The sequence below is a fragment of the Phaenicophaeus curvirostris genome, chromosome 1 (assembly GCF_032191515.1).
Source record: "Phaenicophaeus curvirostris isolate KB17595 chromosome 1, BPBGC_Pcur_1.0, whole genome shotgun sequence".
Classification (NCBI taxonomy): domain Eukaryota; kingdom Metazoa; phylum Chordata; class Aves; order Cuculiformes; family Cuculidae; genus Phaenicophaeus; species Phaenicophaeus curvirostris.
The window spans coordinates 169990322-170005853 of NC_091392.1; the positions used below are offsets into that span (position 1 = coordinate 169990322).

General features: G+C 34.8%; 1 protein-coding gene across 5 annotated transcripts in view; it reads left to right on the forward strand.

The window, feature by feature from the left end:
• PCDH9 (protocadherin 9) overlaps positions 1-15532 on the forward strand; it is a 685460-nt gene that overhangs the window by 359641 nt on the left and 310287 nt on the right. The window lies entirely within an intron of this gene.

The following is a 15532-nucleotide window of genomic DNA, read 5'->3' on the forward strand; positions in this document are numbered from 1 at the left end:
GCTGAAACTTGGGATGTTATTAAAACACCCTTTCAGAAGCTATTGCTGTACTTACCTTTGATTTGACAGATATTAGTTCTTGACATCTTGAAGTCTGTCAATAACTCTTTGCATGCTGGAATGTACAGCATGCTTAAGAACTGCAACGATTTAATTATGCTTTGTCAATTTCAGTGGAATGCTGGGAGGCATATTTTCAAAATGACATACTGATATCACTGTTTTGGGAATATATCATGTTTTGCGAAAATCACAACATCCATAGGGCAATAAATCAATTAACTATATTCCTCTAGGCCCAGAAAATAAGCTAAATTACTGTTTCAGAAATGGCTTTTCCCAAGCTCATTTAAAAGGAGGAGTGCTGGAAAGGAAACATTAGTACAGGAATATATTGAAAGGCTAAGTGAGGTATACATAGGTACAATAGAAGGGCATCATGGGAACTGTGAGAAGGATTCTATCTGTCACAGTATAAAGCTAGACATAATGAAAAAAATGTGCTCTAAATAAGCTATAGCTATGAAGAAAATTGAAATAAGAAAATTAAATTGGTACTTATATTGTCTTCATTTTAATCAAGGTGATGGCTCCACAGTTTTCTCCCAGCCGTGGGAGTAGAGAAAAATACATAACAAAAACCCCTGGTCAAAAAATCTTTTAGCTTCTGATGTGCCTCTGTCCATAATGATATTCTGAGTCTATATCCATTTAAAGCTTTTGATCTCTGTGAAATGCTGTAATATCTTGGAAAAAAGTAACCTCGTGTACCAAGGAATATCAAGAATTATCCTTGATTATTCAGACACACATATTTATTTATTATGTATGTTTGTTCAGATACTATAGGGTTTTTTTACTATTCCCCTCAAAAATTCATTTAACTCTGCTTAATATAAAATGACACAACAGAATTTTCAGACAGTTCCCTACTAAAAAGGGAACGATTATAACTTTATTATAACAATCTTTCTATGATATATATTATAATGTTTCATAATAATATATATCTTGTGAATTGTTGGACTCATTTATTGTGGAATCTTTGTGTGTGCATCTCTATACATATATCCATATCTATAGATACGAATACATGTATATATACACAAACATATATAGCTGTCTGTATGTATATCTTGCTCAAGTTCATCAAGGTTGCTGTCTTCTTCAGAAGGCCATGCTTTGAATACATTTGTACACCAACAAACAAATAGAGAAAAATCCTAACTTTTTATAAAACTAGTGATAGGTAGACTCATTAAGAGTCTGCAAAGATTTCTTCTGAAGTAAGACACAGAAACAAATTTGGTATGAGCAACGATGTGAATGTTTCATTGTTTAGTTGGACTGAAGGAAACTGTGAACATAACAGAATCTCTAAAGTACTTGTGGTTCTGAATTTGCTGTCTTTATGGATACAACGAGAAATCAATTTTATCTGTATTTAGCTGATTTAACTCTTGGTGAGAACTGATTAATATATTTTGATAAGTCCTTTTCATATGTGATGCTGGACTTCCCAGAACTAATAACTAGTCCCTAAACTTGTTCATCCATTTATGGGTGTGTCAGAACTGCAGTCAAAGGGGTGACAGTTGTTGACACACTTAGATGAACTTTCAATTCATTCACTCAGAACTGGGTGTGGCAAATCCTATATAATCTTGCAAAACACTTGTTTATGCTAGATTCCTGGTTACAATGTATGTTAGTCTGCTAGATATAATTAGCTAAACAGAGCTGTGTGAGCAGCAGTGCAAATGCAGTCTCATGCATCTAGCACACACAAATTGCAATGATACCTTTAGTTGAAGAATGCGCATACATGTCCCTGGAACAGGCTGCTCAGGAAGGTGGTTGAGTCACCATCCCTGGAAGTATTTAAAAGAAGGGTGAATGAGGTGCTCAGGGGCATGGTTTAATGGTTGTTAGGAATGGTTGGACTCGATGACCCTGGAGGTCATCCAACCGAGTGATTCTGTGATTCTGTCTCCCCAAAACTGCACACGTGAAATTAATGTAAACATTAAAATGATGACATAAAGCACTATAGATTTTTTTTTCTCTTTTCCTATATCTTCAGCCCTTTCCTTCATGGGAAGTTGATTAATAATCTTAAAATAGCCTACCTAGCAAATAATATTAAAATTAAGTATATATTAAAAAGTATTTGTGTTCCAGGATTCTCTATCAGTTAATTTAAAAAGAACCAAACACATATAATATTTTCATGTTTGTGAAAAACTGCATATGTTGGAGCCTCTTAGTGAATGGTGCACCCCAGTAATTAGAAGTGTTGCTGCTGTACCATGTTCAACATGATCAAGTCTTGAGTCCTTGTACATTGTCCTTTGTTACAATCTGCAATAATAACTCAGGCTGCAGTACAGGGAGAAGTCCATTTTCTTTTATTAATATAACCTTTGAGGCAAATTCTGGCCATTATAGGTTTCCTCTATAAAGATATGGTTGACAGAACATACATTTGATTTCTGATGTTAGATGATTGAAAGGATAGGTCTCAGTTGGTGATAATCCAAAGAAGAAAGGTGTAGACCAGTGGAGAAGAGTTCACTACAGAATTATGAGAATGAACAGATGTCTAAAGAAAGCAGAATGCATGAAAAAAACTTAAAGAAAGGCAGTTGTTCAATCTAGACAATACCGAAGTTGTGTGGGCATAAAAAATGAAGACTAAAATCAGCAAATGAACTTTAGATTAGACATCAGGATATATCTTTCAGTAGTAAGGTTGACTAAGCAAGCACTGGGTTAGAGTTTTGAGGAAGGTTTTGAAAACTTAACTGATGAGAGTTTTTGAAAGTAGACTGAGATCAGCAAAGATAGAAACAAATGTACTTGTTTGTAAAAGGATAGATGATAATAGCCTTTTTCTTCCATGACTGCATACTCCAAGTCCCCTCAGGATTGAGTCCAATCTTCTGAATTAATTAAAATATATAGGGATTGCTTTGATAGTGGCAGAGATAGGTTTTTGCTGATGTTTTACAAAGAAATATTTTTTTAATATATGAGGGGACAGCATCTCTTTATGTGTTTGTGTGTGTGTGTGTCTTCTGTCACCTCATCTCATTTGCAAATGGGAGACAGGTCAAAATTGTTACTCTTAACAATTATCTTTGAGAAGGGTATAAAATAAGTTGTTTTCTGTCCTAAAAGAATTTGCATTTTAAAAAAAATCCCGTAAGCATGTACCTGTATTTTATGTTTTGTTATTCTTTCTTTGCTGCTTCTTCCTATAGCTAAATGTGACATGTTTTGATCAGGTTTCTTGATCTTGGTGTTTTTTCTCCCCTCTGGGTACATGATAATGAAGTGTACATGAAAATAAGTGTTTAGGCATTTGAAGTGATTATCTATGAAAACAGTTTGAAGACGTAACTGAAATTTTATTGGTAATTGAAAAATAAAAGAATGAAAATAATACTATTTTGCAATGGCGTTCCCTAGAAATTCCTCATAGACCGAGCTGACTTGATAGTGTGGACAGTTCAGATGGATCTGAACTGTTGAATGATTTGGTACATCTAGGATGAGAAACAAAACCAGCAGCAGAATAGCTGCTTTTATTTCCCATCCTTAAAATGATTTATAGTCAAAATGATGTGGGAAGAAATATTATTTCTATGTAAGGGGTATTAGAACCAGCCCATGGCTGCATTAAAAAGAATGTTTTTAAACAGGGAGGCTAGGAGGAAGTTCTTAGGACCTGAGCTGGATATTTGGAGGTTAAAGGGCTAGAAATGGAAGGAAAGACTGTAAATATTGGTTTGACAATGGATTGACAGTGGTCTGCAGGTTACAAATTTTGGAACTAATAATTTTATTTTATGCAGACATTCTTTTGCTGATGTCTGCATTTTTCCTAGTCAAATAATATTCTGTGTTAATATATCATGTCTGTTTTGATTTGATTTTAAGGGAGTTATTCTAGGGATTTAAATCAGGAAGTGAAATTGCTCCTGTGCTGTATGCAGTTTTGTAGGTGATTAGTAAATAATACAGATATATATCTCATTCAGTTAATTTACACAAGTATAAAGTTATACAATTGCAAAGAAAGAAAGAACCTCAAACAATCTAAATGTAGCAGGCAATTATTTTTTTTCAGAGAGGTAGATTATGGCTGAACAGCAAGGGATGGATATGCACCTCAGTTAGTGGAAAGATGATAGACAATCAGAATATTTAATTTGAATAAGGTTATGGAGTTTTTATTTCTTGATTGATTTTAAGGAATTGCATTTTAACTTAAGCTTTCTTCCTTACAGATAATTAAGACTGTATCCTGTAACGCTTTAAAAGGTTTTAATATCTGAATTTAATAATCTTGCAGCTGACGTATGTTAAACTGTATTTCTCCATCTCACAGAAAAGACTGGCCTATTAATAGTGTCCTTTTCAAAATACGGTATTATATTCTGTCAGTACTTAACCATGACATGGTTCTTTTTTTATCCTGGATATCACTTGTACTTCTAAACTGATGATGCAGAGTTATCAGCATTAATTTTCTGCAGAAATCTTGCCAGATCTTTCTCATTGCCTAATGATTATCTGTGCTGTAGCTTGTATTCTATCAGTTTCCCAAAATCCTATGTTCTTTTAACCTTATTGAGTGATTTATTTTTGCACCCAATAGTCTCTGAATATTCATTTTTTACATCATAGAATTGGATTTTTACATGCATCCAGTTTTGCCATTTTTAAAGGAATACAGAATCACAGAATAACCAGGTTGGAAGAGACCCACCGGATCATCGAGTCCAACCGTTCCTATCAATCACTAAACCATATCCCTCAGCACCTCGACCACCCGTGCCTTAAACACCTCCAGGGAAGGTGACTCAACCACCTCCCTGGGCAGCCTGTTCCAGTGCCCAATGACCCTTTCTGTAAAGAATTTTTTCCTAACGTCTAGCCTAAACCTCCCCTGGCGGAGCTTGAGGCCATTCCCTCTTGTCCTGTCCCCTGTTACTTGGAAGAAGAGGCCAGCACTCTCCTCTCTACAACCTCCTTTCAGGTAGTTGTAGAGAGCAATGAGGTCTCCCCTCAGCCTCCTCTTCTCCAGGCTAAACAACCCCAGCTCTCTCAGCTGCTCCTCATAAGGCCTGTTCTCCAGCCCCTTCACCAGCTTTGTTGCTCTTCTCTGGAAAAAATACAAAAATGTGCAGGCTCTTTTAGATCATGGTCTTTATGCAGAAAGTCTCCACATCTTCTCTATCACACGAAGGATGTAAAGCATCTCTAAACAAATTTCATCCCATGATTTTTACATTTGCCTAACTTCTTTTAAATAAAAATACTAAAATCATAATTTATAAAATAGTAAAAACATCAATAATAAAAAAATCAGTCTTTCTTCTCTCTTGAGCTGTTGGTATCTTTACAATGTTAAAGGAATTATGTCACCTCAAAATCTTTCATCCTATTCCTGCATGATCTCCACCTTGCTAGTATTGACAGTCAGGTCAATAAACCGTTAAATTAAAGATGTAGGGCTAACACATGTATAATTCTGATGGAGGTTTATATAAAATGCATGAGCATGTTGATGGAAAAAAATCATATTACCTACAAAAGCAAATGTTGATAAATTAATATTGAAGTAATTGAAGCATATATGGTAGTGTCTTTCAAATATGTGATGAGATAAAGACTGAATACAAATTAATTCAATTTTTTTTCTTTCTAAAGTGGGATCCAAAAACTTTTCTGCAGATGATCAGGAAATAAAGCAGAGGACGTCCTAAGATACTGGAAATAATAGGAGAAAAGAATCTTAATATTTTCCAGTATTTTTTAAAGAAACAAATTGATGAGGCACAATAAAAAAAGAATCAGCAGTAGAAGGATTTGGGTACTTGGTAATACAACACTGAGTTTTGCCAGGAAATGAAAACTCATAAAAGAAGCCTGAATTTCTAATGAATTACATGATATTTACATTTCTTATGCTTCTGTTTGCCAGATATAAATTTCTTCACATTCTTTTGTCAAGGGATAACTGAAATAAACTTGTAATGTTCTTTTTCTGTTATAGATCTTAATGGAGTTTAGCTGGAGTTATGGACAACTAAAATTAATCAACCTATTGTGCCTAGTAAAAGCTGAGGAAATCAAAACAAATGTCATGCCTTTGATACAGTATTGTTATGACAAGTTCACCTACACAAGGTTAACAATATCTTTACTGTACCACAGTGTTCACCTTTCTACTGACTAATCTTTGTGCAAGTTTGTAAGCATTGTGTTTCTGATATGTGTGAGATTCAGACGTATAAATAGTGTAGTTTTTTTGGAGATAAGTAAGGCAGTCTTGACCTGTGCTTTGGGAAAGTAAAAAAATATAGAAATATATAGAAACACCTAAAAGAGTAGTATACCATTACTGTCCCTGTGGTTAAAATCTCTGTGGAACTTGCTCTTGTTTCTTCCTGAAGCAATTTTACTCCATCAAAATGCTTTAACGTATTATTCATAACGGAGGTAGGATATGAATTCATGATTACAGGAATCAACAGTAATTTATAATAAATATATCATTAGCATTTGACTTTTTTTGATTTTAAAAAACCCTCCAAAATTCTTATCCCAAACAGCTGAAGCGAAGTGAAGAACCGCAGTGATTTTAGTATGCTTCATGTGCACTACTAATACATCACATCAAAATTTGAAAACCTATTCTGTTGCATTTTAAAGAAGTTCAGTATCTTTGATATGGTATACTGGAAAATAGGTTTGTTCCTTAGAAGTTAAAGTTGTTTACTAAGTCCTTGTTGTCCTTTTCAGCAGCACACTGAACCCACTGCTGCTGGGGTCTTGGACACAAATAAGAGTCTATTGAAAAACATAGGCAAGCACAAAAGAAAATGGAAAAATAGTAACACATATATGAACACCAGATCTTTTTTATGCAGGCTGCAAAGGATTCTTGAAATGAAATAAAATTTTGCTTCTTTAAGACTTCATGCATCTCGTGCTTACAATAGCTTGCTCTTTCAGTGGCTGAGATGAGCAAATTATAATTTTGGTGATGTGAGTGAGGAATTGATTTGTATTAATCAACAAATTACTTTCATCAAGGTGCTATGTGGTGAAGATTATGTATTTCTGCATGGAAAATAAACATAATTTTTAACTTTTACATACCAGCAGACATTTTTCTTAACTTCATGTTTGCTGCCATTTCACCATTTATTTTCTTTTACACTACAGGAACATTTCAGATAATTTTAATATAACACTGGAAGCATGAGCAAAACACAGTAACAAAGATGTTTTCTCAGATTTCTCACTCAAAACTTTCAATGTTAATGTCTCGGTTTTTTTTTTAGAATGAGCCCACATAGAGTATTTGTTTCTCTCAGCCTCCAAGTGTCAGTAAAACTATGAGATTCGAGGCTTTTCCGTTCTAAATTATACCTTGAAATAGCTTGACTTATTGGTATAGATCATGGTAAAATAAACAAAATTGAGTCCTGGAAATGCATGGAAATTGGCATGAATCTATCATCTGTTGAGAGATCAGGATTGGGTGGCTGACTTTTAAAAGGGATATGTTCTTTTCATCACGCCTATTTCTAGGTTTCAGGTTATATTCCTGGTAGATTACACTTCCAAGCTGTTCTGATATTTCAAAAGCATGGAAATAAATCTCTACAACATATTTCATATACTTTAGTGTTGCCTTTTACCATCTTGTAATTCAGAAAGCATCCTGTTTATGGAAAAGAGCTATCTACCTCTATTTCATTTTCTTTTATTGTCTGGTTGCTTTTTCAGTTTGCCAGGGTATTTAGCTGAATGTTGTCTGCTGGCTTTAGCTCCTCTGTGGAACCTAAAAAGTTCAAAATTGTGCTTAGAACTGTTACTTGTGCAAAGCAATTGTAGAATTACAAATAGACACAAATAATTATACTAAGTATAGGGAATGCTAGGAAGTTTTCATCTCTTCCATTTGATATCAGTGAATTGTGTAAGCCTCATATTTTACGTGATTTAGGTAATAAGTTTTAAACACGGTGATTTCCTTGGCTGGGCTAGTGATTTTCTACATCTTTTTAGGACCAAAGATGTACGAAAAAGAGAAATATAGAGTTTTAAATGCTGAGAAGAAATACAATATTGATGACATATAAAGAAATCTACTTACTCCAGAAATAAATTAAAAAAAACCTTGATAATATGGAGGGGTCCATTTTGAGGTATTGAAAAAGGCATTTCACAGCATTTTTAGGAGAATACACTGCCTTGGACTGAAAATATCTTAAAAGAGAGTAGATGTTTTGAGGCAGAGTGACAAATAGTGTTTTCAGGGTAGTATTCTTTTAAAAAACCTAAATAATTATTAAATTTCCTTGATCAAATAGTGCTTAAAAATCTTATCTTCCATTGTATTTCATAGCTCACGTCTTCATTATAATGACATCTAAAGCCTCATTATGTTTTTAAAGTGAAAAACTTTGTCTTAAGATGTATGAGCATGACAGAACAATGCTGCAAGTTCTTCCTTTGAAGTTCTGAAAAAAATCCTGCCATCACATTGTGTCACAATTTCTTAATGAGAAGGTGCTAGTGGAATGGAAGCTTAGTGATTTTCTGTGTGAATGGCAAATGTTTCCTCTGAATTAAAAAGATTATGAAAGTAAGCTGTAATGTTCATATTGATCTAGACACTATCTATAGCTGTTTTATAATGTTTGCTATATAATTTTGCCATAATTTATTTATAACTAAATTACTTGGTGGATTCTCAGGAAGGCCAAAAAGACATCTTCTGGTTATTTTAAAAAAAACAAACAAACAAAGAAGAACCAAACCACAAAACCCAGCCTCAAAACTTATTTTAACTGTTAAAAACCTTAATAGTGTTAAAGGAAGCTGAAAGGGGTAAAAAAAAAATGGACATTACAAAAATAATATGGAAAAGACCTTAGAATAATATACAGTTAACAGTTTCATTAGGAACTGATTATAGGATTGCATGTTGTTCAAATGAAGTTTTGTACCACTTAATTATTTATACTTCAGTTTGAAAAGCAAATACATGCTAAAGGCCTCATACTTTTTTCTTTCTTCTGAAAAGACAAACATAATCTCTTGTTATCAAAAGCCCTGTATCACTTATGAACTAGATTTAAGCTAGATTTGTTTTGAATTAAATTGCTTAATATATCTTATATGCAGTTTGGAGGCCTATAAGGAAAATAAGTAGTCAGTTATTCATTGTGGTAGCTCTCTTGAAGACAGTATGAAATAGTAGATCCTGGAGATAAAGTGTATTATGATGAGCAGTATTGGGCTCTTCATGAAGAAACATCAATTTCTTCTTCTGCAAAACTATCCTACAATCAAATATATCGAAGTACTTTACTTGAGCCGCCTTTCTGTGAGGTTTTGGAGCTTGCCAGTCACAGCTATTTTGTTACCACTGGACTCTGCTTTGCCCTGTGAAGTTCAGCACACCTGTGAAATGTGGCTGAGGAAGCCTCAGGAGCAGGTATTCTGCTCATAGATGTTGTCACAGTGCTGTTTACTGCACAGGAATTATGTCAACAAATTGCTGCCTTATTTGACTGCTGTCTTATTTGAATGGATGATCTGATTCAGCAGTGATCTACATTGTCTTTGCAGGAGTGTAAATGATTACTCAAGGTAAAACACCACAGAGGATCAAGTCTAACTTCTTGAGAAGGCTACATTGAAGAGAGAGACTTTTTTTGATACATGTGGTGGAATTTAATACATAACAAATAGGTTTTCAACGTACATACTTTCTAATTAGGGGTTTTCAGAGTTACTGTTTCATAAACAACTTTTTTCATGGTAACACATGATAAAAATGTGCAACAAACAGGAAGAAAATTTTCCCAATGCAGTGTCTTTTTCAAAACACTTTTTTCTCTCATTACATGAGCCTTCAATTTGTATTAATTAAAGCTACTCCCTGGGTGGTCAAAGATAAAAGGTGAACATTTCATTACTATATTTTACAGAGCAGCAAAACACCCTAGTGTTTTATTGCTAATGTTCACATTTTCACTGCAGTTCCTCATTGCTTTGATGGGCTGTGAAATTTTTCTTGACTCCTATGAAATGCAGTAATATACTGTAGTTTAAGTGGGAGATCTTTTTCCCAAGTTCCAATTTCAAAGTTCACTGTTTATGCTGTTTGCATTTAAAAAATAGTCTTATTTCTACTCTGCAGTGAAATAAATTAATAGATGTCATCGTTTTACCACTTATGTCACTCTAGTTGAAATGCATTCCCTCTGGTGTTAACCTGATTGAAGTAATGAATGAGTCTAACCCATGGCCTCAAAATGTACCCATTAACCAGAAGACACCCTCTAAAGGTCTAAATCAAATGTAAAAATGATGGAAGTCCAATAAGGTGAACTACAAAGCAGCTTGTTTTAGAGTTTGTACCACTGCCTGCAGGCTAACAATTTTCTGCAAAAATTGGGTTTTAGAACCCTAGTAAACCTTCCAAACTCTGTTCTGTTGCTTAGTCTCTGTATTTTGCTTTGGAGGACTGTGATGCTAGTTTTGTTACGTGGTTTAAATCAAAAGTTATTAAAGATAAAGTGGGCATTGTGAAAAGAAAGCAAAGAAAACAAAAGTAAAGAAAAAAGAAACCTAACCTACTCTATACATTACAAAGCATGCCTTACATTATCTTCCCTCTGGCAAAGAGGAGATATTATTTCTTCAGAAATAGGTTGTTTCTGATTAGCCTAGTTAGGAATTATCTTACCCAACTCAGTTGTCTAAGAATTGTTGTCAAATTGTCAACTGGAAACCTAGATCCTCCTGTGGTTCATGGAAAGAAGTTGACACCAAGTGATTAATACCAGTCAAAAATAGATGTCTGAGAGTGATGAGAATAGTCTAGAAAAAGGCTTTAGGCTGGGTAGAAGGGAGCCTGTATATGTAGATGAGACTTAGATGACTAATTTTAGATGGGTAAGTCTGAAATGCTTTGTAGGCAATTAACCTTAATATGTCCCTTGCATCATATACAGTATCTCATGCTTAAGATATTTATCAGGTACTTGGTATTAGAAATCAGTATAATTTTTCAATTGGGCTACAGGACTAATTCACAAAAGTATTTAAGGATATCTAATGGAGAGAACATCGAGTAATTTTCCTTTTTTTCCTAAGCATCTCTATGAAGTTTGCCACCTTACCTCACTTTCAGAATTTCAAAGGAAATATTACTTACTCCATCCTCATCAATATGCATGTGGGGGTTATGTGTGGTTTTGGGGGGGTTGTTGTTTGTTTGAGGGATTTTTTTTTTTAATTTGTGTTTTATTTGCTTGCTTGTTTTTTATGTAAACCTAGAATTCCTGGAGGTCTTATATTCACATTGTGAATATGTTTGCTGATTCATTTGGCCTCAGAAGAATTCAGATCTTTCATATCAGTTTTCCCAATTAGAAAGTGTAAGCAATGGATTTGAGTGCCTTTGCCACAAAGTATCTTTGAATACTGCCATGATAAAAATGTTTAGCACTGTACAAAATATTCATATTTTTTGCCAGGGAAAACTTAAAAAACCCCACAGTTCTGGAGGTGAAGGAAAGTTTGAGACACAAACTTTGTAGTGGTAATATGCTGTTATATGCTAATTGCTAATTAGGAACAATGCAAGGTTATATTGCATTATATGGGTGATATCAGGCTACCTTTTACAGCTGGTAAAATAGAACAGCTTTTAATTACACAGGTGTCTTCTTGATCCTTTTATGTATAGTGCCAGTGAAACTATTTGTGAAATCAGTTAACTCACAATACAACAGTTAAACCTTCTAGAATTAATTTTATGTTGAAGTACCTGTTCTCATAGAGCTTTAGTTTTGGTTTATTGTTAAAAACAAACAAAAAAATTGTAAAGACTTGATTAATTCGGCAGAAGTAAGACTTAGAACAAAATCAAAGACATTGCCAAGAGGGTGAGCCATCTCTTTTTTTTAGAAAAATTGCTGTGGTGTCATATGAGTGATACACCTAAGTGTAATTATGCTGCTTTTCTAGGATAGCCTTGCCTAGGGGACAAACTTGCATCCAACTGCTCAGTCACTACTTCTCTGTCGGACAGGGAGAAAATAATCTGAGAAAGCTGGTAAGTTGAGACAGACACAGGGAATTTGTAAACCAGTTACTGACTCAGGAAAGATTTAACATCTTGCCAATTAAAGTAGATTTGGATTTCTTAATAGGAACAAAACTGAACAGTAACCCAACACCTCTCCTCCCCCATTAATTTTACCGAGCTTCACTTTAGGCTCCTCTACCTTTCCCTACCACCACCCTTGCAAGCAGCACACAAGAATGGGGAACAGGGGAGATTGTGCTCAGTCCCTGACCAAAATTCTCTGCTGCTCCTTCCTCCTCACACTTTTCATCTCCTCTAGCTTAGGTCCTTCTCATGGGCTGCAGTTCCTTTAGGATAAACCTGCTTCAGCATGGGTTTTTCTCTGGCTGCAGGGGAATCTCTGTGCCACTTTCTGGTTCATGTCCTCCCCTGCCTTCTTCCCTCACCTTGGTGTTCATAAGGCTGTTTTTCACGCTTCCCCCACTTTATCAGGGACTGCAGTGATAGGACAAGGGGTAATAATTTTAAGATGAAAGAGAGTAGATTTAGATTAGATATTAGGAAGTAATTTTTTCCTATGAGGGTGGTGAGGCACTGGAACAGGTTGCACAGAGAAGTCGTGGAAGCCCCATCCCTGGAAGTGTTCAAGGCCAGGTTGATTGAGGCTTTGAGCAACCTGATCTAGTGGAAAGTGTGGCAGGTGTGTTGGCTTAATTTGCCTTCCAACCCAAACCATTCTATGAGTCTATGATTCTCTGGAGTTGCAAATTAACCCTTCCTGGCATGAAAAAACATTTGAGAGTGAGGTAGAAACAAAGGCAATGTACATTTTCCAGTGCACTTGCAGTATGCATGTAGAACCCACTCCTATTAAGTTCTCAGGCTAACAAATTACTGTTTCATCAAAAAAGATGTGAATTTAGGAGGGAGAGAAGGCTGAAAAGTATTTTCAGGTTTTGCACCCATATGTGGGAATTTTTTTCTGGTTTAGATTGCTGTCTCGGTACACACAAAAAATGAGAGTCTCTGATCCCTGTAAGTAGTTTTTCACTCCGTTGCTGGAAGAAATGTTGATGTGATTGCAGTTTCAGTAATAGTCAACAAGTACTTGTAATTGCAAGTTTTTTGAGTACTATATGGAACCATATATTAACCAATATATAGAAAAATTTGCATATTTGTCTGGTCATATAAAATCCCTCAGTCTCGTTTAAAGACTCTGTAAAAACAACCACAATGAACATACACCTGCACCTTCCCTCCCCCTCGCCCCCCCCCCAAAAAAAAAAAGAAAAAAGAGAAAAAAAACAGTAGTATTGGATGTATAAATGGGGGAAATGCCATAGTTTACATTCATTAACCTGACTGGGATCTGAAAATTAATCATAGCCCTCTTAACTGTTATCTTTTCAAGCAATAAATTTGCAGTTTGTACATTGCATAAGCATGTATTACTGTATTATGGGGTATTCTTTTTTTTCTTTTTCTTAAAGTCCCTGTTATAACAGGATTTTTTATGAATCTAATACTAAAAGAAGAAGCCATTATTTGTTATTCCTCTCAAAGACAAAAGAAAAGAATTTTCTTTGCCCTTTCCTGTCCCTCTGAAAGCAAGTGTAGTGTAATCATTCGTATCTAAGGCAGGAACTTGTGCAGTTGACATTCATAATGATTCATCTTTAAGCAGAAGTCTTTTCCAGACTCACATGGTGAAGATTGTGATGAAAGTAATATTACGATTAGACCTGATATTAATGTCATTAGTGATAACATCTTAGAAATGGTTTGATTGTTGATGATATAAGAAACCTTTGTCCAAATACCTCCATGTTGCAAGACCATGTAATTAAGGCAGTGACCAAACATAGTCTTTATAAAGTATAAATTTTATTTAAATGATGATTATTCACCAGGTTTTGTGCAGTGGTTTTTTTTTCTTCATCTTTTGTGCAAGTTATTTCAGATGGACAGCCAGATGAATTGAAAAAATGATAGAATGAGACAAGGAAAACAATCAAGGCATTTTCCCTTCCCTAGCTAACCTTTCTAAAATCATGCCTGATCTTCAGAAACAAAATGAAAAGTGTTCTGTTCCATTAATGCTGAGAAAATATTTCCCTTGGTATACAAGAAGTAGTGATAGATTTAAAGAACATTGTGCATAGATGAATTCTCCATGGAAAGATTTTATGTCTTCTCTCAAGTAGCTTATCTCCTCAATAAGTATGATGGCTAGGTAACTAATACATACACAGTGTTTTAGGAAGGTATATGCTAGTCCACTTGCAGAATAGGAAAAGGGCAAAAAGGCCCAGATTTATGTTACTTAATATGAGGCACTCAAATGAGACAGCCGAAGCACAAGTATAGGTGCTTCTAGTTTCAGTGGGCAGGGTGTGACTGAGATCTGAATTGACTTATTGAGATATGTATCTGTAATTAATGACTGTACAGGAAGCCTAGGAGGATAAATCTAGTTATTTTTAAAGGTTCCTCTTAGATGTTTTTCTATTCAAGTTTTTTTTGGCTTTTGCTAACAATGACAGGAATAGAATGAACTATGACTTTTCTTTCCCTCTAACCACCTCATATTGTCAACATAACAACGAAAGTAACAGTAACTGTATGTGAGTTATCTTGAGGAAGTGAGCCTGAAAGTTGTATCTCTAAAGCCACTTTAGTTAAAGGTTAATGTTCATTAGTGTGGAGTCAACAGCAGTCTGATAAACCTCTTAGTTTAAACTGAGCGACAGAATAAGAGCTAGTAGTACACTAGTGAGCATTACAATAAAACATGATACATTGCATTTATAAAATAAAACCAGTACACTTTAGAAAACTGGATAATGCTTGCATTTGATATATTGTAAGTGGAGTTTTATTCCCATTTCTTCTTGCAGTTGCATATGTAACGTTTCTGTTGCTTAAACTGTACAATAAAAGAGTGCTGTATTTCATTGCTTAAGATCAAAATATAAGATCCAGGTGGATGAAGGTCAGGAAATGCATACGTTAGCTCACAATGACCTGCAAAGGCTTGGTAAGTTTAGAGAGGAGAAAGAGACAGCATGTGGTACATTTTCTCAGTTCTGTGGGAATGCTCAATGGATTTGCCAAGCGCAGGCTGTTTGACAGATCTGCTCCAGCAGTGATTTAAAGCAAGACAGGAACTAACCTCATGAAGAACAAAGTAAATGTTCTCTATGGTGAAAAAAAAAAAAATTAATTTAGACTAAGGGTGAGCAGAGGCCAACTCTTTTCCTAATCTACATGCCAGCTTTTTTCTAGACAGTTATTGGGACCTGAACCGAAGATCAAAAAATAACTTTAAGGCTGAAACTAGCCAGCATTTACTCTATGTAATCAGCATGATAATGTTTTTCTTGAATTATTTTACTAGTAATC